The sequence below is a fragment of the Canis lupus genome, chromosome 20 (assembly GCF_003254725.2).
Source record: "Canis lupus dingo isolate Sandy chromosome 20, ASM325472v2, whole genome shotgun sequence".
NCBI lineage: Eukaryota > Metazoa > Chordata > Mammalia > Carnivora > Canidae > Canis > Canis lupus.
The window spans coordinates 31428088-31446942 of NC_064262.1; the positions used below are offsets into that span (position 1 = coordinate 31428088).

At 40.9% G+C, this 18855-nt stretch overlaps 1 long non-coding RNA gene across 2 annotated transcripts; it reads left to right on the forward strand.

Annotated features, from left to right (window-relative positions):
* Positions 1 to 5821: 5821 nt before the first annotated feature.
* Positions 5822 to 17804, forward strand: LOC112666102 (uncharacterized). 2 transcript variants are annotated; one of them, XR_003140734.1, is made up of 5 exons: positions 5822 to 5929; positions 8187 to 8680; positions 15654 to 15936; positions 16233 to 16417; positions 16894 to 17804. It is a non-coding gene; the product is annotated as an uncharacterized LOC112666102 (long non-coding RNA). The 2 variants fall into 2 exon arrangements; XR_003140735.1 differs by lacking the exon at positions 15654 to 15936.
* Positions 17805 to 18855: the final 1051 nt, after the last annotated feature.

Sequence of the window (18855 nt, forward strand, 5' to 3'; positions counted from 1 at the left end):
CTAAAAGCCACCAAGAATTAACCAGTTCACATCTAAATGCTTGGCACATGTGCCTTAACTCCCCATCATGTACTTAAGATCAAGATTATTAATCAATAACTACCATATTTTCCAGTAGGTACAGACAGGTAGGGCCTCAAGATCCTTCTCCACAGAGCTCTGCAGGCAACTCCTACCAGTAGGATTTACAACCCTCCTGCTGAACCTGATGTAATCGATCTTCCTTTTCTAGGGTCTTCAGGCAGGTGATCCATTCATCTTATGAGGGAGTAAGATAGAGTAGTAAAAATTTTAAATAGAAAGGTAGAAGGACTAGGTCTGTGTCTCCACTCCACCATTAACAAGTTCTTTGCCCTTGGTCAAATTACCTGTTCTCTTGTAACTTCAATTTTTGAAAATCTACAAGTAGTTCTAATCTGATCAGAAAATGTCAATCATGACTCACGGACTCCTGGGAGAAGCATGAAAATTTCAAGAGGGCCTGGAATTCATGACATTCAAAACATTGTTTAAATATCAAATGAAAAAAAAATGAAAAAACAAATAAATATCAAATGAATGGCATGGCAACTAATTTTCCAAAGTCGATGGATGTTGTTGCAATGAATGAAAGACAAACTTAACCAAAATCACTATTGAATTTATAGTCACTATTTTCTTAATCAATAGGCACATCAAATAAAATGGTTATTCTTTACCTTTTGAAACCTCAGCACCCTCATCTGTTAATACCATTTAAAAAAAAAAGAAGTCTGTTTCAAGGGACTTTAGTAAAGATCAAGCATATAATGCAAGAAAGGGCTTGATACAGACCCTGCCTGGCCCAGGTTAAGTGCTCTATGAGGCACAGACTAGGACATGGGCTTTCCACCGCACAGGGCTAGGGTGCTGTCACTTACTGGGCACAGGCTCTACCTGTTCCCCTGGATAGGGATCATTAAATGTGAGTCAGGAAGTAGGGGATGATGATTTTTTAAAACACTTCCGTGAATTTAAGTGGTTAGGTAGTTCTGGGACATAGTTTGAAAGCTGGTTATATAAGTCCTGGAGAGCAAGGGTATTGCAAAACTCCTACTGTTCTCCCAATTTTAACAGGATTCCAAGTGCTACAACTTCCCCTATCCTGTAGCTCACATTTTTTTTTTCATTATGTTTCCAGATTCTCAGCTGGTTAAACTGAAAATTTAATCCTACAGAGGCTGTGTGTTTGGCAGCTTTCTTCCAGCCCATATCCCATTTAGAGGAAGCAGCCAGCCAGTATTATTACCATCCTATGGATATACATACATCTTTGTTACAGAGGGGTCCCACATTTAAAAGGTTGGGAACCAATGGTGCAGAAGATTCCTTCTTATTTCTACAATATGATAGATTTTAGAGTTAAATGTAGCCAATACATAAAAGGCACTTTCAAGTGATAGGTCTAGAAACACAAAACCTATCAGTGCTAAATGGGATGGTCCAGTTCAATCCTATTCATCCAATCTCCCATGATCAAGAAGAACCAGTGGATACACAAAGACAATAGAGACTTAGACTGGGAAAAGACATTTCTATTCCATTCCTGCTAGTGCCATGATGCCAAAATCCACCAATTTTTTAGCACAGAAACCTATGAATGACATGTGCATCCTCCATTGTCTTCTTACTCCAATGTCCAGTCAGATCTATCAATTTTCCTAAATCATTTCTGAACTCCCAACTCCCCCTTTCATATCTAGACCCATACCTTGGACTACGTGGCCACTTGCTTTCATTTTGACAATAGCAACCTCCTAATTGATGTCCTCACTCTCTCTTCTGCACCCCCTTCAAATCACTCTCCTCCTTGTAGTCAGAATAAACTTTTATATTATATCTTGATGTCATTCTTCTGCCTGAAATCACCCCAAAACTTGCTGATGGACTTTACAGTGTATAGAGACCTGTATACTTTGATTCCTGCCCTACATCACCAATGCGCTCTTGTCCATCTCTCCTCTCCACTTGGCTTGTGTAGCCACATTGGCCTTCATTTAATTTCTCAAAGGCATCAAGCTCTTTTCCTGCTTTGGTGTCTCCTTGTAAGATAGTCTGTCTGCCCAGAGCAATCTTTCCTTTCCACTTCTCTTTGAACTGAAGCCTGTACCTCACACTCAACAAGACCTGATGTCATCTCTGTCTAAAGAAGCTCAGTCTATCTCATCACTTTGTGTGCTTCTTGAACACGCAATTATTTGTAACCATTCATTTATTTGCTTATTTTTCCTTTTTTTGGTTCTAGACTTAAGATTATAAATTCCTTGAGAGCAGAAGCCTAGCCAGGTTTTTTCACTGAGGTTATCTCCTGAGTCTAGAATAGGTCCTGGCACTCAGAAAGCCCACAATAAATATTTGTTGAATAGATAGAAGAGATCACCATGACAATTATTTCTAGTGATAACTTTTTAATTCATATCCTGTTGTATATGAACACTTCAAGGTAGGTTATCAAAAAGCTATTCAATCTCCCCCAGTTAAGAGCCTTTAGTCTTGGGTTGTCCAAGATGGCAGCCACCAGCTACATGTATCTTCTATATTATGGGACTTCCACCATCCCAGAAAGTTCCATTAGACACACTACGTTAGGTATTGGGTTGAGTTGAGTCAATCCCTTCCATAGGAACTAACACGAAGAAATGATTCCTCATTTGCTTCCTAGTTCTAATACAAACTAGTCATAACCTGAGATCTTAAATGGTTATCCTCCAACATGAAACTATTTCAATTACAGTCCTTGATCAGCTTGGTTTACCAGGTATGAAAATGTGATTGACAGTGAGAAGTGAGCCTCTTGCTGAGAAATATGAAAACCAGGACAAACTCCTACAACTCCATTCAAAGCATTGCTTTGCTCTTCAGCTACAAAAGTTCTGTGGAAACTACTAGTCTTTTATTACTAGACTATTGTTTAATATTTTTCCAGTACCAAAAACTGCCGAGAGCATGAGCTGGAGCTCATGCTGGTCTCTGCCTTTTGGGACTTACCATTTAATTAGACAGATGGGGAAAAATACCCAAGCGTGGTTCCCAATCACATTTTTGAATAATAAGCTGGATTGCTGCTTCTGGCAGGATGTTACACTGACAGGAGGATGCAGCATGAGGTGTGATACGCCCCGCCACCCCTGCTCCATGCTGGTACCAGGATGTGAGTGCTGCTTGTAAAACAACCATCTCTGGCTCACACGCAATTTGGGCTTTCCACTCCTGCTGAGACCCTCCTGTCTTGGGACTAATTCACTCTTGATCCAGTTTTCCTCTCTTCTTGGTGCTCTTAACACCTCCTTTACCCACCTTGTGAGGACTGGTCCACTTAGTTTGATCTTGCTCATTCTTCCTTGAGTTGAGGCATTTGTCTGAGTTCATATACAGGCAGATGCCTAAGTATCAGTGGGCCTACCTTGAGGGAAGTTGGTAACCTCTTTGCCAGGTGGGGAGGGATGATGCTCTAACTAAAAAGGAACAGAGATTGGGGTTCAGCCTGTCAGGTTAAGCTCATGTCTTGTTTTATTATCCTTCTTGGGATGGTGTAAAGTTCTGTCCCTTGCTTTTCACCAACAGGGTCTTCTAGTTGCATCTAGAAAACATTACACTCCGTTTCTTTTCATATTAAGAGATTTATTGATATATAATTTAAATACCATAAAATTCTTCCACTTTAAGTCACAATTCAACAGAGTTGTGCAACCATCACAACAATCTGATTTTAGAACATTTCTACCAGTCCCTAAAGAAACCTCAATGCCCATTAGCAGTCACTCCTTGTTCCTACCCCCAATCTTAGGCAACCCCTAACCTACATTCTGTCTCTATGGCCTTGCCTATTCTGGACATTCCATGCAAGTAGAATCAAACAATATACATTCTTTTGTGTCTAGTTTCTTTCCTTCATCATAATGTTTTGGAGATTTATCCACATTGTAGCTATCTGGGTATGGTGTTCCTTTGTCTCTCAAGATAGGATTCCTAAAAGGATATACCACATTTTTTATGTACATTCATACTCATAATTTTATACAAAAAATATAAATTATATCAAGGCCTTCATTGAGAATGCTTACTGCCTTTTATTTATTGGAATAAAGCTTGGAAATTGATTTCTTTCATAACATTTTCCTCAGTTTCTACATCCTAAAAGACAAGCCCTTCCCCCTTAAATATGCACTTAGCTGTATATCTTTTAGAATCACTTAAAAGCAAACACGCCCATAAGTCTCCAGTGTTTGCCAATATATGGCAATTATTTTCTTGGGAGAGATCATCAGGCCAATCACTGACAGGAATGATCACTGGTGATATAACCAAATACTGTCAATCTCCATAAATGACTCTTTTTAGCTGAAGGCAATGGCAAAATTGGCAACAATAAAGTATTTAGATTTACAGTGAGGGTATAAAATATGGCACCTTCTCCATCTGCAGTGATATAAAATACTTACGATGATATGGGTTATTTATATTTAATAGACTTCAAGCTCCCCAAGTCTCCCGCTTCTAGCTTGCTTAAGAAGATGGATGCTGCTTGTTTGCTCATGTTGCCTCTTTGTTCAAGTAGCACTGGCACTGGTGACTTCTTCACAAGGGGATTATCTTCTAAAGCACCATGATGAATGCTTGGGTATATCCAGAGCCTTATTTTTACCTTTATGGTGGCTGTGGACTCTTAGATGCCCTTCCCTTAATGGTCTATGTTCTTCTATGCCCTTCTTCCACTCCATCCCAACTGTCGGAATCCCTCTTCCTCTCTAATCTCTGTTTCCCATAGCTGGAAGTATCCTTTCTGTCTCTTAGCTTCATCATTTTTTTTTTTTTTGGATTTTTTTCTATCTACATTCCCAGTTTGGCTGAAAGAGACATGACCACACACAACTCTTCTTGGTGGTCCAGAATCTCCAACTTTCTCACCTCTTTTTATAAAACTGATTAACTTGTAAGTATTTAGGAGATAAGGTCACTTGTTTCTAGTACATTGCTCTCAAAATTTATCCACAGTGCATGCTTAAATAATTGTGGCATAATTTTAAATACCATAAGACAATCTAGAACTGTAGGTTCTTATCCTGATTTAGCTCCGTGGATTCTGATCCCAAAGATAGCTGTTTTGGTTCTAATTTCTTATTGAATTTTATTATTATAAACATAGATTGATAGAATTAATTGAATGGCAATGCTGCCAGATAGTTTGTCAAGTAACTGACACATTCTATTAGCCTTACAAAGCTAGCATTGTTTCCCCCACATTATAGACGTGGAATTGAGGCTGGGAGACTGGGTGGTTTTGCTAAGGTCACAGAGCTAGTCAATAGTGGAGATGAGATTCAAGCCCAGGTTAATTCTGATTCCAAAGTCTACACACTTACCACAACTGTCTCTCAGCTTTCAGGTGACACTATGATCAGTTATGTCACTGATTTAGAGTTAGGGGTCCCAACATCTTTCACCAACAGCCAGGAGAATGACCTGTGTTCTTTTATATCGGTTACACATGATGGGCAAGTCATTCAACTCTGAATGCATACTTCAAAGTCAGGAAAATGGCCATGGAGTAGACAGCACAAAAGGCTCTAAAGGAAAACACTCCATTTTCAGAGGCCAGTGTTCTACTTCTGCAGTTCCATCCGTAACTGTGGAGAATATTTTCTTCACAATCTACCAGCAGGATATTCATTCCCTTGCTATGTTCTTGAGCAGCCAAAACTCCACTTCCCCATTGCCCCTAGGGCTTTGAATGCCACCTAAAGATCCACACAGGGTTCTGAACCTTTGTGAGGAAAGAATTTCATTTCCCTTGTCTCCTTCTCGGTGTTCCATAAAGCCACTTGTAACATTTCCATCTGCTGCACATAAAAACAGCCAGGCAGACAGCCTGCTGACCAGTGGTTGTAGTGATGAACTCTCTCATGTTCTGGTAGGTCAGAGAGTTGCAGCTGCTCTTACAGTCTCTGGAATTTACTGTCTTGCTTCCCATCTGGCTCTTTTGCACTAAAGATCCTTGGAGTCAAACCCTCAGGTGACTGCCATACTGAGTTGGTTTAACCAGGCTCACCTGAGTCCTAAAGACACAACTGATGTGATAAGATGTCACTATTGCTATTTAATATTTATCAAGGGCACTCAGCACACTTGGCACTACTTGGACAGGCAACATTCCCATCCTCTCCTTCTTCCTATCTTTCCACAAAGAAATGGGTCCTGTGGGATTTACTTGCTCAGATTCTGTCCTTGCTTATTTCCTTAACCTTGGAGCTCTGTCACCTGCAGGTGTCCAGGGATTGTCTGGGTGGTGGAGGCTTCTGACACTAACCATCCTGATTATGGATATGACCTCAAGCACAGACCTCCTGTCACCCCAAATTAGCCTGAACAGGCACCAACCAGCTGGCCCTGTGGGAATGTCACCAACCCTGGATTTCTTCTGCTTCTGCCCTTGGCATTTGCAATCTGAGCTCAGGAGTCCAGCTTCCTGCTATTTGTGAGAAGTCACACATCCAGCATCAGTCTCTGTACCCAGCTGCCTTCACGCTCTCAGTTTTTTTCAAGCATTGTTTCTTTAAAGCTCCAGGCGAGTGTCACGAAGGCCATCTTTTAAAAGTTTGTTGGCCAACTTGCTTGACACTCCACTGAAGTCATCCTCTGCCTCTAACACCTAAGGTGAACTCTGCTCTAATCACCTTCTAGGCTGCTCGGCTGCCTCCCTGCCTTCAGCAGTCTCTTGCTTTTAACAGCTTGTTTAAGATCCTTGAAACAAGCTGTCGGCCTCCAAAGGAGGGATGGTGCTAGAAACAGTGTGGGGAGCTAAAAATAAACACCTCCCACAGATAGGGACAGACACGCTGTACAAATAAATTACCTGGCACCCTCCTGACCTGATTGGGGGCTTAGTTGTTTCCCACTTAGGGACAGCAAAGTGTTTGCATGGGTAGCCCTGAATTGCACAGGTGCTAGAAACCGTTTTTAAGTTCCCCATAAGATGGGCAGTGGCAGGCAGAAATCCATTGTTTGTAGAATGTGTTCAGGCTGTCCAAATAGCTCCTTACAAGTTAGTCACCACCAAGGACAAGAAATCCTATTCTAAAAGAGAAGACTAAAACGTGACTGAAAAAAAATCAGGCTTTGAGATTTTTATTTTATATATTTATTTACTTCCACCTGTGCAAAAACTAATAGCCTTTTAAATCAGTAAATACATTTGTCTGAGAATACTAGTATAGTTACTCAATAGGATGGTCTTTATATTAAACTTAGGACAAGGTTTATCAAAGTAGCCATTGTAAATAATAATAACACATGCAGGAAGCCCTCTCTGTGGCCTAACTTGGTTCATTCATTATTGCATCAGGGGAATCCTAATGGTTTCCATACATGGGGTTCACCCCATATCCAAGTCATAGATCTGTTAGCTCTGTTTTTCTCCAGAGTCCTACAAAGTCATTTTTATAGTTAAGAAATGAGATTTTTGAGTGGTTAAGTGATTGTCTGAGCCCAGTAGCAGCAGAGTGGTGGAGCCTGTTTAAAAAAGACTAACCACTTAGAGAAGGTCAGTTTATGCCAGGTACTGTGCTAAGGACTGTATGAATGCCTGTCATGACACACCAAGAAGGAATTGTAGACCAGGGCACAGTCATCTTTGGAACACCGTCAGCTCCTACCTTCTCCTGGTTGCTCAGTGCTGGCTGGGGGCAGGAGAGGGTCAGAAGGTCCAAGTCAGAGTTTGTACTGGGTAAGGTCAACAACTTTCTTTCTAAACCAGGACACTCTCTGTGCTATTTTTGTGCATGGATCATGGCCTACAGGATTCTGACAAGGAAACCATGTTAAGAATCCTGACCTTAAGAAGGGCTGATAAATAGATTTTGCTATAGTAACAAAAAGTTACTTTACAGCATGGAAAGTTCTGAGTGATGAAGTTCTAACAGCAGCAGGAAAGACAGAGACTAGCATCCAACCTGCAAGGGAAATGGGCCGGCTCCCCTTCCTGAGAAGGCTGGCCTGATTTCATACCTTCCCTGCAATTTCCACCATGAAAATGGATTAACTCCGAGGCATTTTCTATTCTGATTAAACATTTCTGTCTGTGGCAGTGTCAAGATTGTAAAACACCTAATACAGCAGTTAATTATAATGCCATGAACTACTTTAACCTTTACAATTATTTGTGTTTTCAGAGGCTGCCCCTCCCTCCCAGCCTTCCCAGGGTAGGAAACGGACTGACCGGCAAATAAAACTGGGGCATACTGAAGAGGTCAGAGACCAAAGTGACCTCTAGAGCGTGAGTGATGCACAACCCCCATGGACTATTCTTGTTTTAATGACCAAATGCAGCCACTAAATGGTCTTCCTGGTGTCAGCTCATGACTGAAGAGAACAGAATATTTCTAGAATCTTAGAGGTGGCTATAGCAGAAGCCTCATCAGAGCAAGAAAAGGGAAAAAAATAGTTGAATTTTCCTTTTCCCATCACTGCATTTGCCACTTTGTACATAGAGGGCAGATTCAGTTACCAGCTACCGTGTTAAGGATTGTGAGCACTGAGCTAACACCCAGCAAACTCCTACAGGGACAGAGCCTTAAGATAGCATCAGACTCTCTGCGGCTATTCCCACCAAAGGGGAGACGTTCCCTCTGGAGCCATAGGTTAAGACCACTGGGTTGCGTCCCAAGTAAGCCATTTGCTTTATTTTTTCTACTAAGGTTTGATTACATGCTAATTGTCATGGGCAGGGAGGGGGCCAGGTGGGGTCACTGAAGGATTTAAGGAGGGAAGTAACAAATAAAGAAGCTACATTAGGGAAATCACATCTATTCTGGTTAATGAAAGGCAATGAGGATGACAAGGAGCCAGAATTTCTCAAGTACTTACTAAATGCCAAACACCTTGACATGTGCTTTACGTTTACTATCTCAATTAATCCTCTCTAAAATTATACAATTGGGCACTAATATTAGTATTTTCATTTTATAGACAAAGAAACTGAAGTGCTCTGCAGGGAACTTCATTGCCAAAAATCACCCAAGTGGTGGCAAAGAAGAGGCAGAGGCTGTGCTGGCAAATGTTTTTTGTTTGTTTGTTTTTCTGTAAAAGGTTTTATTTATGTATTCATGAGAGACACAAAGAAAGAGACACAGGCAGAGACACAGGCAGAGGGAGAAGCAGACTCCCTGTGGGGAGCCCGATGTCGGACTTGATCCCAGGACTCCGGGATCACACCCTGAGTCGAAGGCAGACGCTCAACCGCTGGGCCACCCAGGCATCCCTGGCAAATGTTTTATGACTGGCTGGGAGGAGCGGGGAGAGAGTAGGAAATAAGGAAACCGCAGCAGGAGTCCTGCTTTGTAGAACATTCCAATTTCCAAGGTGTAAGTGCTCCTGTGGGGGCCACTGACAAGTGGCGGCCCCACAATGTCAGGGCAAAGCTATCCTCAAGAAGGACACAGCAGGCAGGGGACAGATACCGCTGGGCCACAGGTATTTCTGCAACACAGGTTCTTTTCCGTATGAATTGATCAATTTCCTTTATCCAGCTGACTTTTAAAAGGGTGCAGCCCTAGTGAAGGACTGGGAGAGGGCCCCCTGTGGTTCAGGAGCAACACCTCCAAACACAAGGCTTTGAACCTGCCTGACCTCTTACTGCCTGTGGCCTATTTCAGAACACCCAGCTCCGGTAAGACACAGCCCAGCTAATTCTGTCAAGGCTTGCTACTTGAGGAATTTTGCCAATCACTGGTCTACCACGCTTTCTTCTAGCCCATCCAGCCTCTAAAATCATTGGCTTAAAAAAAAAAAAAAAAGTTTGTTCATTTGACATATGTCTCAGGTAAAGATATCACTGGGTAATCTAACTGGACACTGTGAGGTGATATTACTACCATTTTTACCCAGGGTGGCACCTCTAATATTACCAGCACCCTTTTTCCCACCTCTAATATTACCAGCAACACCATCTTCTGACTTAGTCTGTACTTTACCACCTCACTTTTTTTTCTTTGGGGCCATCTTGCCCTGGCCATCTAATAAGGAACAGGGGACCTATATTTGCAGAATGGCTTATGAGTAGTAATGACACCGTCATGCATCCCTCTGAAGGGTACCTGAGAACCCAACTTAAGGCTTGTATTGTTTCCGCTGAGTGGCAGGTGAGTTAATTAATGCAAGAGCCGCACACTCTCAACTTCTCTCCCCCCAACCTCATCTGGAACTCCGATTTTCAGGAAGCATCCGGCTGACAAGACTCAGCTCAATTAGAGGTAGGCCCTCATTCAATTAGAGCAGGGGCTCTCAGGGCTTCTCATATTTGAGGACCATATTTCTTTTAAATACAGATTTTAAAAAATTACTCAGAAATGCCTTTATATAAAATTTAATCTGGGAAGGCAGTAGAGTCTAGAGGTGAAGTCACAGACTTTGGTGTCAGCTGATCTGGGTTTGAGTTCTAGCTCCTATATTTAATATCCATGTAATCTTAGACCAAATCCTTAATCTGTTTCGCCTCTTGATCTATCAACCATGGATAAAAATAACATATGTGACACTGAGTTAGTATGTAGATTCAATGAATGAGTCTAGTTAAGAGCTTAATATGATGACTTCTGCCATATAAAACTAGTAATTACTATTCAAATATGTAGGCAAGACATTTACTTTTTGACTGTTAAGAGAATGTTTGGTGGGCACAAGTATTTGTAAATCCAACAATAACTCTGAGGTCCGTAGTAGTCCATGAATTGGGAATCACTGAGAAAGAGTGAATATCTACTACCACACCCTTCTCTCAATGTTCACCCCCAACACACACACACTTCTAGACACGCCTTGGCCAACCAAGGGACTTTTATATTTGAGTTTCAAGTAATATTTGGTTGGCTGTTTTTTTAAGAGTACATTTTTAAAAATGTAAATAGAACCCACCCTTCCCCATGACAAGAAAATGCATATTTTAAAGGCCTTGTCTGAAATAATAAATCAGAAGATCAAACTTGTTTCATATTAGATGTATCTTCAAGTAGTGGTTGAAATGAAGAATTTGCATTTAAATGAAAAGATTAATGACTAATACACAAAGCTCATATTTAATCACCATTTCTTTAACACAAATAATTTATATTTTTATATAGATCATTCACCTTAAGTCAGCAATCGAAAATGATAGGTGTAGTATTTTATAAAACAATTTCTGTGTCACCAATCACGCATCTCAGTTATAAATACTTCTGAGTCTGCTGGTTTCACACTGTTACTTGCAAATGATCTAAATGTTGGTACAGTAATTTGAGTGTAAATATACTTGAGAATGTGTGACTCTCACCTCATAGAAATATCTTAAACTAAAGAGAAAGAATCATTTGGGAATGGCTTTCTATGCATGGTCTGTTCTTTTGTACTTTCCCCTCTACTGTGAGCTAGGCAAGATTTGCACTCCCTCCAATTTTAGGCAATTGTTAAAAAAAAAAATCTGACTTTCCTCTTCTGGAATAATTAGTAGTGAAAACACAAAAAGGATACACTTTTCTTCAAACAAAAATGTGAAGGAATGTTTTGAAAAACTAAATGTTCTACTAGTCCCAGAAGACCCTTTATTGGCACATTTCCCATCAATGGTGACAATGCACTTGTGTCTACCCACTGGCAGGTCAGGAGTGATGTTTCATATTCTAAACTATTCTTCAGAATCAGATCCTGCCACTATATACCACTTATTCCATTCTGGGGTGCATTACATAAATACCTTTGAGGAGGCTCAAAGGTTCTTGGACTTCTTAATGCCTGACCAGAAGAACAGCCAAGTTGGACCACTCTGTCCTAAGTATGGAACATGATAGAGGAAAAATTGTCCTTTGTCCTAAGTATGGAACGTGATAGAGGAAAAATTACCCCAGGCATTGCACTGTATCTGTTCTTTGTGTGTGGCTTTAGGCTCAATGTTGAGCAAATGTTGAAATTTGATTTACACTAGCTGGAGAATTATAATGAAATGACACATTTGCGTTAAATAATCTTTCTTAGTCAGGACTGGCCAATAAGCATCAGCAATGCATACACTGCCAGACAATTTAAAGTTCCTAGTTGGTATTATGTCATCCTTTGGGCACTGATCATTTATGGAGCTTTTCCAAGTCTTTTCTTCTCTCCCCCCACTTCATCTTTCTTTCCCCTTCTTCCCACCACCCCTTCACTAAGGAAGCAGCAAGAGCAAATTACATTTAGCAAGTGAGACAATAACATATTGGAAACTGGAAAGAATAAAAAGTTATTAAACCTGGTTTTGCCCTTAAAACTCAATAAAATTCCAGAGTTTGGCATGCTGTTTAAAAATAACACCACCTCTACAAATTGGCACCTATGCTCTCTATTGATCTCTTCTGATTGCTGACCAGTAAAATTAGTACCACTTCCCTCACCATTAAGAGGACAGGGTGAATGAAATGTGGGGAAAAATATAAGCACTTTACTCAGAAAAGAATGTCAGTGGACAACCTCTATTGGGCTTGGACTTTTTTCATTTCCAAGATCCTTCTTTTATGCAAATAAGGAATGTGTCAGGAAAGATGCTTGGATTTTGTGGGCAGTGGTGAGAAGGTGGGTGTGTTCCCTCTGTTAGGAGGTTGGGTCCAAGCCCTGAGAAGAAGACTATGCATGTGTTAGGAAGTCTAGTTCAAAAAGCTTTCTGCAATTCCAACCAGGACCCGGTCATCCCTGAAGAGAAAATCTAGCTACATTGTACTCATTGTGTCAGAGCTGACCTATATGAAAAAAGCTGGCACCCAGGTAAGGTTAATTAAAAACATATATAATGCCTCTTGTTCCTGAAAGCTGTGACTTTACCTGGTTGGGGAGAAAAAAGGCTAAGAATTGGTGTCTAATGGGCCTTCCAGACTCAGCCAGTGGCTGCATTCACTGCTGTTCTGTGTAGTGATCCCTGGTGAATAATAGAAAAAGATGTGGTCCAGTGGCTAATGAAACCAGAACAGTACAGAGAACACATATACTTTAATTTATCGTCCCTCTGTTGCATCCGGATTCTTATCCAAAAGACCTTTTAATTAGAGCGCTCTCAGGTGAGATTTGTCCGCCTTTTCAATAACACATGGATAATAGGGAAAAGGCAAACAAGCTCTTTGTTTCTCCCCAGCACTGGGTTCACTAATCATCATTCCCAAATTCAGCTCAGGCTTCCGCCCGAGCTCATTTCATCTTCATCAGCATTGCCATTTTCGATCTCATATTTCAAAGAGCAATTGGAAAGCAGATATTTAATCAGAAAAGTTTGGGATTCATTTTTTGGACACCCAATCTGTCTTCAGAGGCTTCGAGACAGACAAAATTGCTGTTGACTACAAAAACAACTGATGTCTGTGTCCTTGAGAAACACTGAAGCCTGATGGAGAAACTACATGGGCTTTGGAAGTGGCCAGGTCTGGTTGATACCCCAGCTCCACAATTTATTAGATGTTTGATCTTGGATGATTTGCCCAAATCCCCAAAGCATCCATTTTCTCATCTGCAAAATGAAGAGAACTCTCTAAAATGTCTGTTTGTTAAGGCTGCTATATGCACTGGTTCTGATGCAAGTGAGAAAAACCAACTTGCACCAACTTGAGAGCAAATGGGGTGTTTTCTTACAAGAATAATATTAAGGCTCCATAGAAGTAGGATTTCTGTGGACTATATTGTGTCAACAGTGAAGGGGAGCACTATTAAAATTGAACTGGAGAAATCAGATTACGCCGTTACCCTGCACGGGAACCAACACAGCCAGTTCTCAGGAAAGACCCTGAACCCAGGATGCTGCCAGGAATTCATACAGTGCTCCCTCCCCATCTTTTGTTTCTGTTTCTGTCTGTGAATCTACATAATTTCTCACCCCCTTGTAGGTTCCCTTGTTTTACTCTAGGCTACATAGCAGAAGACAGCTTCACCAGTTCCTGAGTATAGATGCTACATGTCCAGCCACATGTGGACAATCTCCCTAGTTTCTACTGATCTTGAATCCAAATTTAGAAGGAAAGGATTCTCTTTGGTCTAGTTTGTGTAAAATGGTATCCAAACTTGGATGATCTGATGAGGTTGAAGCATACATCATACTGTACAGGTTGGCTCCTCTAGAAGGAGATCCATTGCTTTTGAGAGTGAGATTAAAGGGGGTCTAGTGACCTGGAAAGATACCTCAAAAGAAATTCACAACGGGAATAAGCTGGCAAGGAGTAAATGTTGAATAAAGGTAACTAGAAATGTCTTAGTCAATGAGAGCTTTATAAAATGGATAAAAATTGACTTTCCAGTTTTTATCCACATGAGCCACCTGTTTCTGAAAAGGACAATGCAATTGATAATTTGGATAACAAAATTTTTACCACTTAGATCTTGACACTCAAAGAAAGTCTATTCAGCAGCCCAAACCTGGAGAATTACAATATAGATTTCTGCTCCACTCTCCAGGCACAACAGGGGATGCTCTTCCAGCCTGGAGAGTTAATGATGGTTCCTCTTCACCCCCCCTGGAGAAGAGTTGGGGGCTTCATGGTCTCTACTGGGACTACATTGTACTTATTCCAAGAGAACATCTCATTTCAAACACAAGATGATTCAGCTTCACTCAGATACTTCTTAACTAAAGGCCTCCAAATCCCATGCATGTGAAAGGGAAAATGAGAAGCAAAACTACAATATTTTCTAGTTGCAGTGTTGATCATTAGGCCTGACATAAGCCGTCTGTTCTTTAATGAGTTGGTTTATAATGGAATATAAATAGAGTTGTTTGGGGATGGAGAGAGCTAATGGTTTCTCTGACCACTGAGGGATCCTAAGCAAGGCTACATCTCACAAACCTAAAGGCTCTTTTATAAACTATATGTTCTCAAGAATCACTGGCCTGCTTCCCTGAAACCAAAATAGCATCCCTGGGCTGGACACCAGGACTCTAACTGGACATATTTCTTTGATCAATTATGACTACCAACCAGAGCAATGACCCATCTTCTTAACAAATGTTTCTCAGATGCTCCATTGAAAGTCCACTCGTGTTATGACTTTTCCCTTCTGTTTCATTTTGCTTCATACTCTTCCTAGCTTCTGCCAATGAATTCCTCTCTCCCCATCTCTCACAAATATTCTTTTTTTTTTTTTTGTCCCCAGAATCAAGGAGCATAGGGAACATACCTTTTCTCCCCAACATGGAGCAGTATGCTTACAAGTCTGTGTAGCAGAATGTTACATTGGAAGTTTTGATTGAGGCACTGAGATATAAGAAAGATCAGATTACAAAGAGGTGCCCTAAGCAAAAAGTTCAAAAGAAATGTCTGAAAAGTGGTTTCCTGACTTTTGAGTCCCTCATCTTTGATGAGGCTATAAAAGAGCTAGTCAGAAAATTTTGAGAAGGTATTTTGGTAGAGAGCTGTATGGATCAGTGGAGAGCATGACATGTTCTCCATAACTAAGGGGACTTGGTAATGGGGATCTGACTCCTGCCTGAGAAATTGAGTAGATGGGAGCTAAACAAAGATGGCTACTTTGGGATTGACCTCCACCTCCAGGATGTGTTAAGATAAAAGCAGCACAAGTCTTTTCCAGGAGTCAGATATGAATTACATGGAGTTAAAGATGCAAGCCAGCCTTGATTCATTTTATCTCCTTCCCAGGAGCCTGCCTGAAAGGGCAAAGGAGGTCCAGTAGAATACAACTGCCAGAGGGATAAAATGCACTGCTCATGGCAGGAGGGGCCCAGCTGAGGCAAAGGTCTCCTATGAGAGTCAGCTTGAAAGATGTCAGGCTGTGTCATCACCTTGCTGTCTTCTGATGGTGCCCCCCAAGTGAGAAACTTTCTTCCATGCCCGCACTCCCAGGCCTCCTGTCTTCTGAGGCTCCAAGCCTTTCCGGAGGTGGGGAGTCAGTAAAGGTGGCAACTCTCAGGTGGCAGAGAAGGTGAGAAATGAGACTCTGCTATCTCCTTCCTAGGCAGCAACCTTGAATGGAGTGGCAAGTTGTCTACTCAAGACTGAAACATTTAAATTAAATAACTAAGGTTATTTGGATAATTTTAAAGTGACCAGAGAGCTTAATCAAGAAATTGTGAGACTGGTTTAGCTTTCAACGTGGGATAGTAAAAGAACTTTCTCTACTGAATAAATTTTAAGTGACTGTGTAAGACAAACCTAAAGTTGCTCCAATGATTATATCCCATGAAACCTGCTTGTTCTACTTTCTGATTGCCTCTCTAGATATTGCCATGGAAATGAACATTTAGAGAACATTCATAGCTCAGAAATAATGCTTCTGATTCCTCTGGTGAGCTGAGGTAGCAAGACTGAACTGAAGACACTTCTTATGTTTCATTTCTTGGGACTTCTGACTCTTGGGGATAAAAAAAATAGTTCCTGCAACAGACCTAAACATGTGTCATCCAGTAAGTCTGATTGGCCAGTGACTGTGGACTCAGGTCAACCACTTGGATCTTTGGAAACTTCTCATCAAACTGTGTGACTTTTAGGCTCCCTTTCCTTACTTCCTTCTTCCACCACTCTCCAATCCTTTGAAGTTAAGAACATTTTAACAAGACTTGCAAGGCCTTTCCTGACCTGCTCTTGTCAGTCTCCCTACCTCCTCCTCCTGAAGGAAGCTCTGAAGCTCCAGTCTGACCAAGCATGTTCAATCCAGACAGTATGCCATGCACACTATGCCATCATCCCTGAATATCCATCACCCACCCTTTACCCAGTTCAACCCCACTCATCTTTCAGGTCTCACTGTAGACCCTACCTCTTCTAGGAAGCCTTAGACATTCTACATCTGCGAGGGTCACCCTCTGATGTGCTCAGACAGCCAGATGTGGTGGTTGTCATGCTCTGTAGTGTGACATTTCCTTCTTTGTTTCTTCCATAGGCCATCAACACAGCAAAGGCAGGGATGTATCCCCAACTCCTACCCCAGGGGCTTCATAAATGTTCTGCAATGACTGTCAAAACCATAACTGACCCAGATCAGAGCCAGAAGCACATCAAAAATGCAGTTAAATTTTGGAAGAAGACTTTCAAAAGACAATACAGAATAACAGAAGTTCAAGTGGTGAAGGCACAGGAAAGTAGCAGGGAGTTACCAGTCCAGGGGAGGTCATGGTGTGAACTTTCAGATATGAAAGCGGGAGCCTCACCATCACCTTCTCTATGACATCACTCTGATTGACCTATATCTACCTCACCAAGAAGCTCCTTATACAGAGCAGTATGTTTTTGCAAAAACAAAAGCAAGCAAACAAAAAACAAGTAGTTCAAGCAGAAAGTTAGTTTTGACCTTAGAGGAGATAAGTAGAGGAATGCAGAGGAGATAAAGCAACAATTATCAGTCAGTCCTAACACTGTATCCTTTATTAACACCTAGGACATTACTGGCAATGATGTTAAATAAGAAGTGAAACATTAGCTGAGTATTTCATCCAGTTTCATATAGACTAAAATTTCAAGGCTTGCTCACAGACCAGAAAACAATAATAAAGTACAAATCTCCTTTATCCCTCAAAATATCATTTTGTCAGTTCTTAATTTTAAAAGCATCTTTGTTTATTCATGCTCTTAATAAATTTTGTCAGGATAAAGTCCTCACTCCACAAAGTGTAGTATTATGAATGGAAAGCTTCACCATCACGTAGGAGTTCTGCTGGGAATTTCTGCTTTTGATTCTATATTTCTCTTCATGGTGTGTGTACTCTTGCTCTGTGTAGCTCTGTCTGTCTCCTTAGATAAATAGTTTCTCATTTTTGCTTCTCTCTTGCTTTTCTCTTTCCCAATATAATCCCCCACCTCACCTCTTTGTCTAAATAGTTCACATGGCACCTGCCAGCCACATGCAAAGACTGAGGAACAGATTCTAAATTTAAGTTTCAAATTCACAGAAGAATGGACTTTGATTAGCTCCACCTGGAATACAGGCTCAAACATGACTGTAAGTAACCCATCTCTGTGAGTGTCAAAGATGGGGTAATTGTGGACAAAGGGCAGTAATCAAGAACTATGCAGACCTTTTAAGATGTGTCTACTACAGTTAGGTAACTCCTAGAGGGGTAATGAATGTAATAGAAGTCAGAAAATTGGGATAAATAATTTATATTTAATTGTAAATTGTACTTTCTTCTTGAGGGCACCTAAATGTAAGAAGCAGAATAATTATAACAGCATTTTCATAAATTAAATAGTATTAGGCTTAACCCAAGTCACGGCTGGGTGCCCAGCACAGCAGGGGTTTAATAAAGGCTTCTTAACTGTCTAGAACTCTGTCGAATTTAATTTAGCTTGATTTAGCATTTCCTATATGCAAAGTGCTTGACAATATTGTATTTCCTGATATTTGCAGTCTTCCTGGGAATTTGAAATGCTATAATGCTATTTCTCTATTCTATAAAGGAGAGGATACTATTTCCCAGATAGACTCATTTATCAGGGCGGGGGAGCAGCAGAACTGGAGGTAACAGTGGTTAAGGACACTAGACTAGGTCCAGATCCTGGCTCCTTCACTCACTAGCTCTGTAAGCTTGGTCAAGATAGATAATCTCTTTGAGCTTCCTTGGCCTTAAACTGATGCAAAAAAATTTACCATGCCAAAGTTCTATGAGGATTAACTGAAAGCTTTGGTCATAGAAAGTGCCCAATATGTTAGCTTTTCATAACTATAATAGCTACTGTTGTATGAAATTTTACAGCATGTTAGGAAACAGTTCTTTTCTAAAGAAGAGTCCTAGGAATGTCATGACAAAAATGGTTTAAAAGCCTAGGATGCTGTTTGCCTGAGAGCTCCCTATAACTGATATTCTTGGTCACAGATCTAACTCCTTTTTTTTTCTTCCCTGAGTTT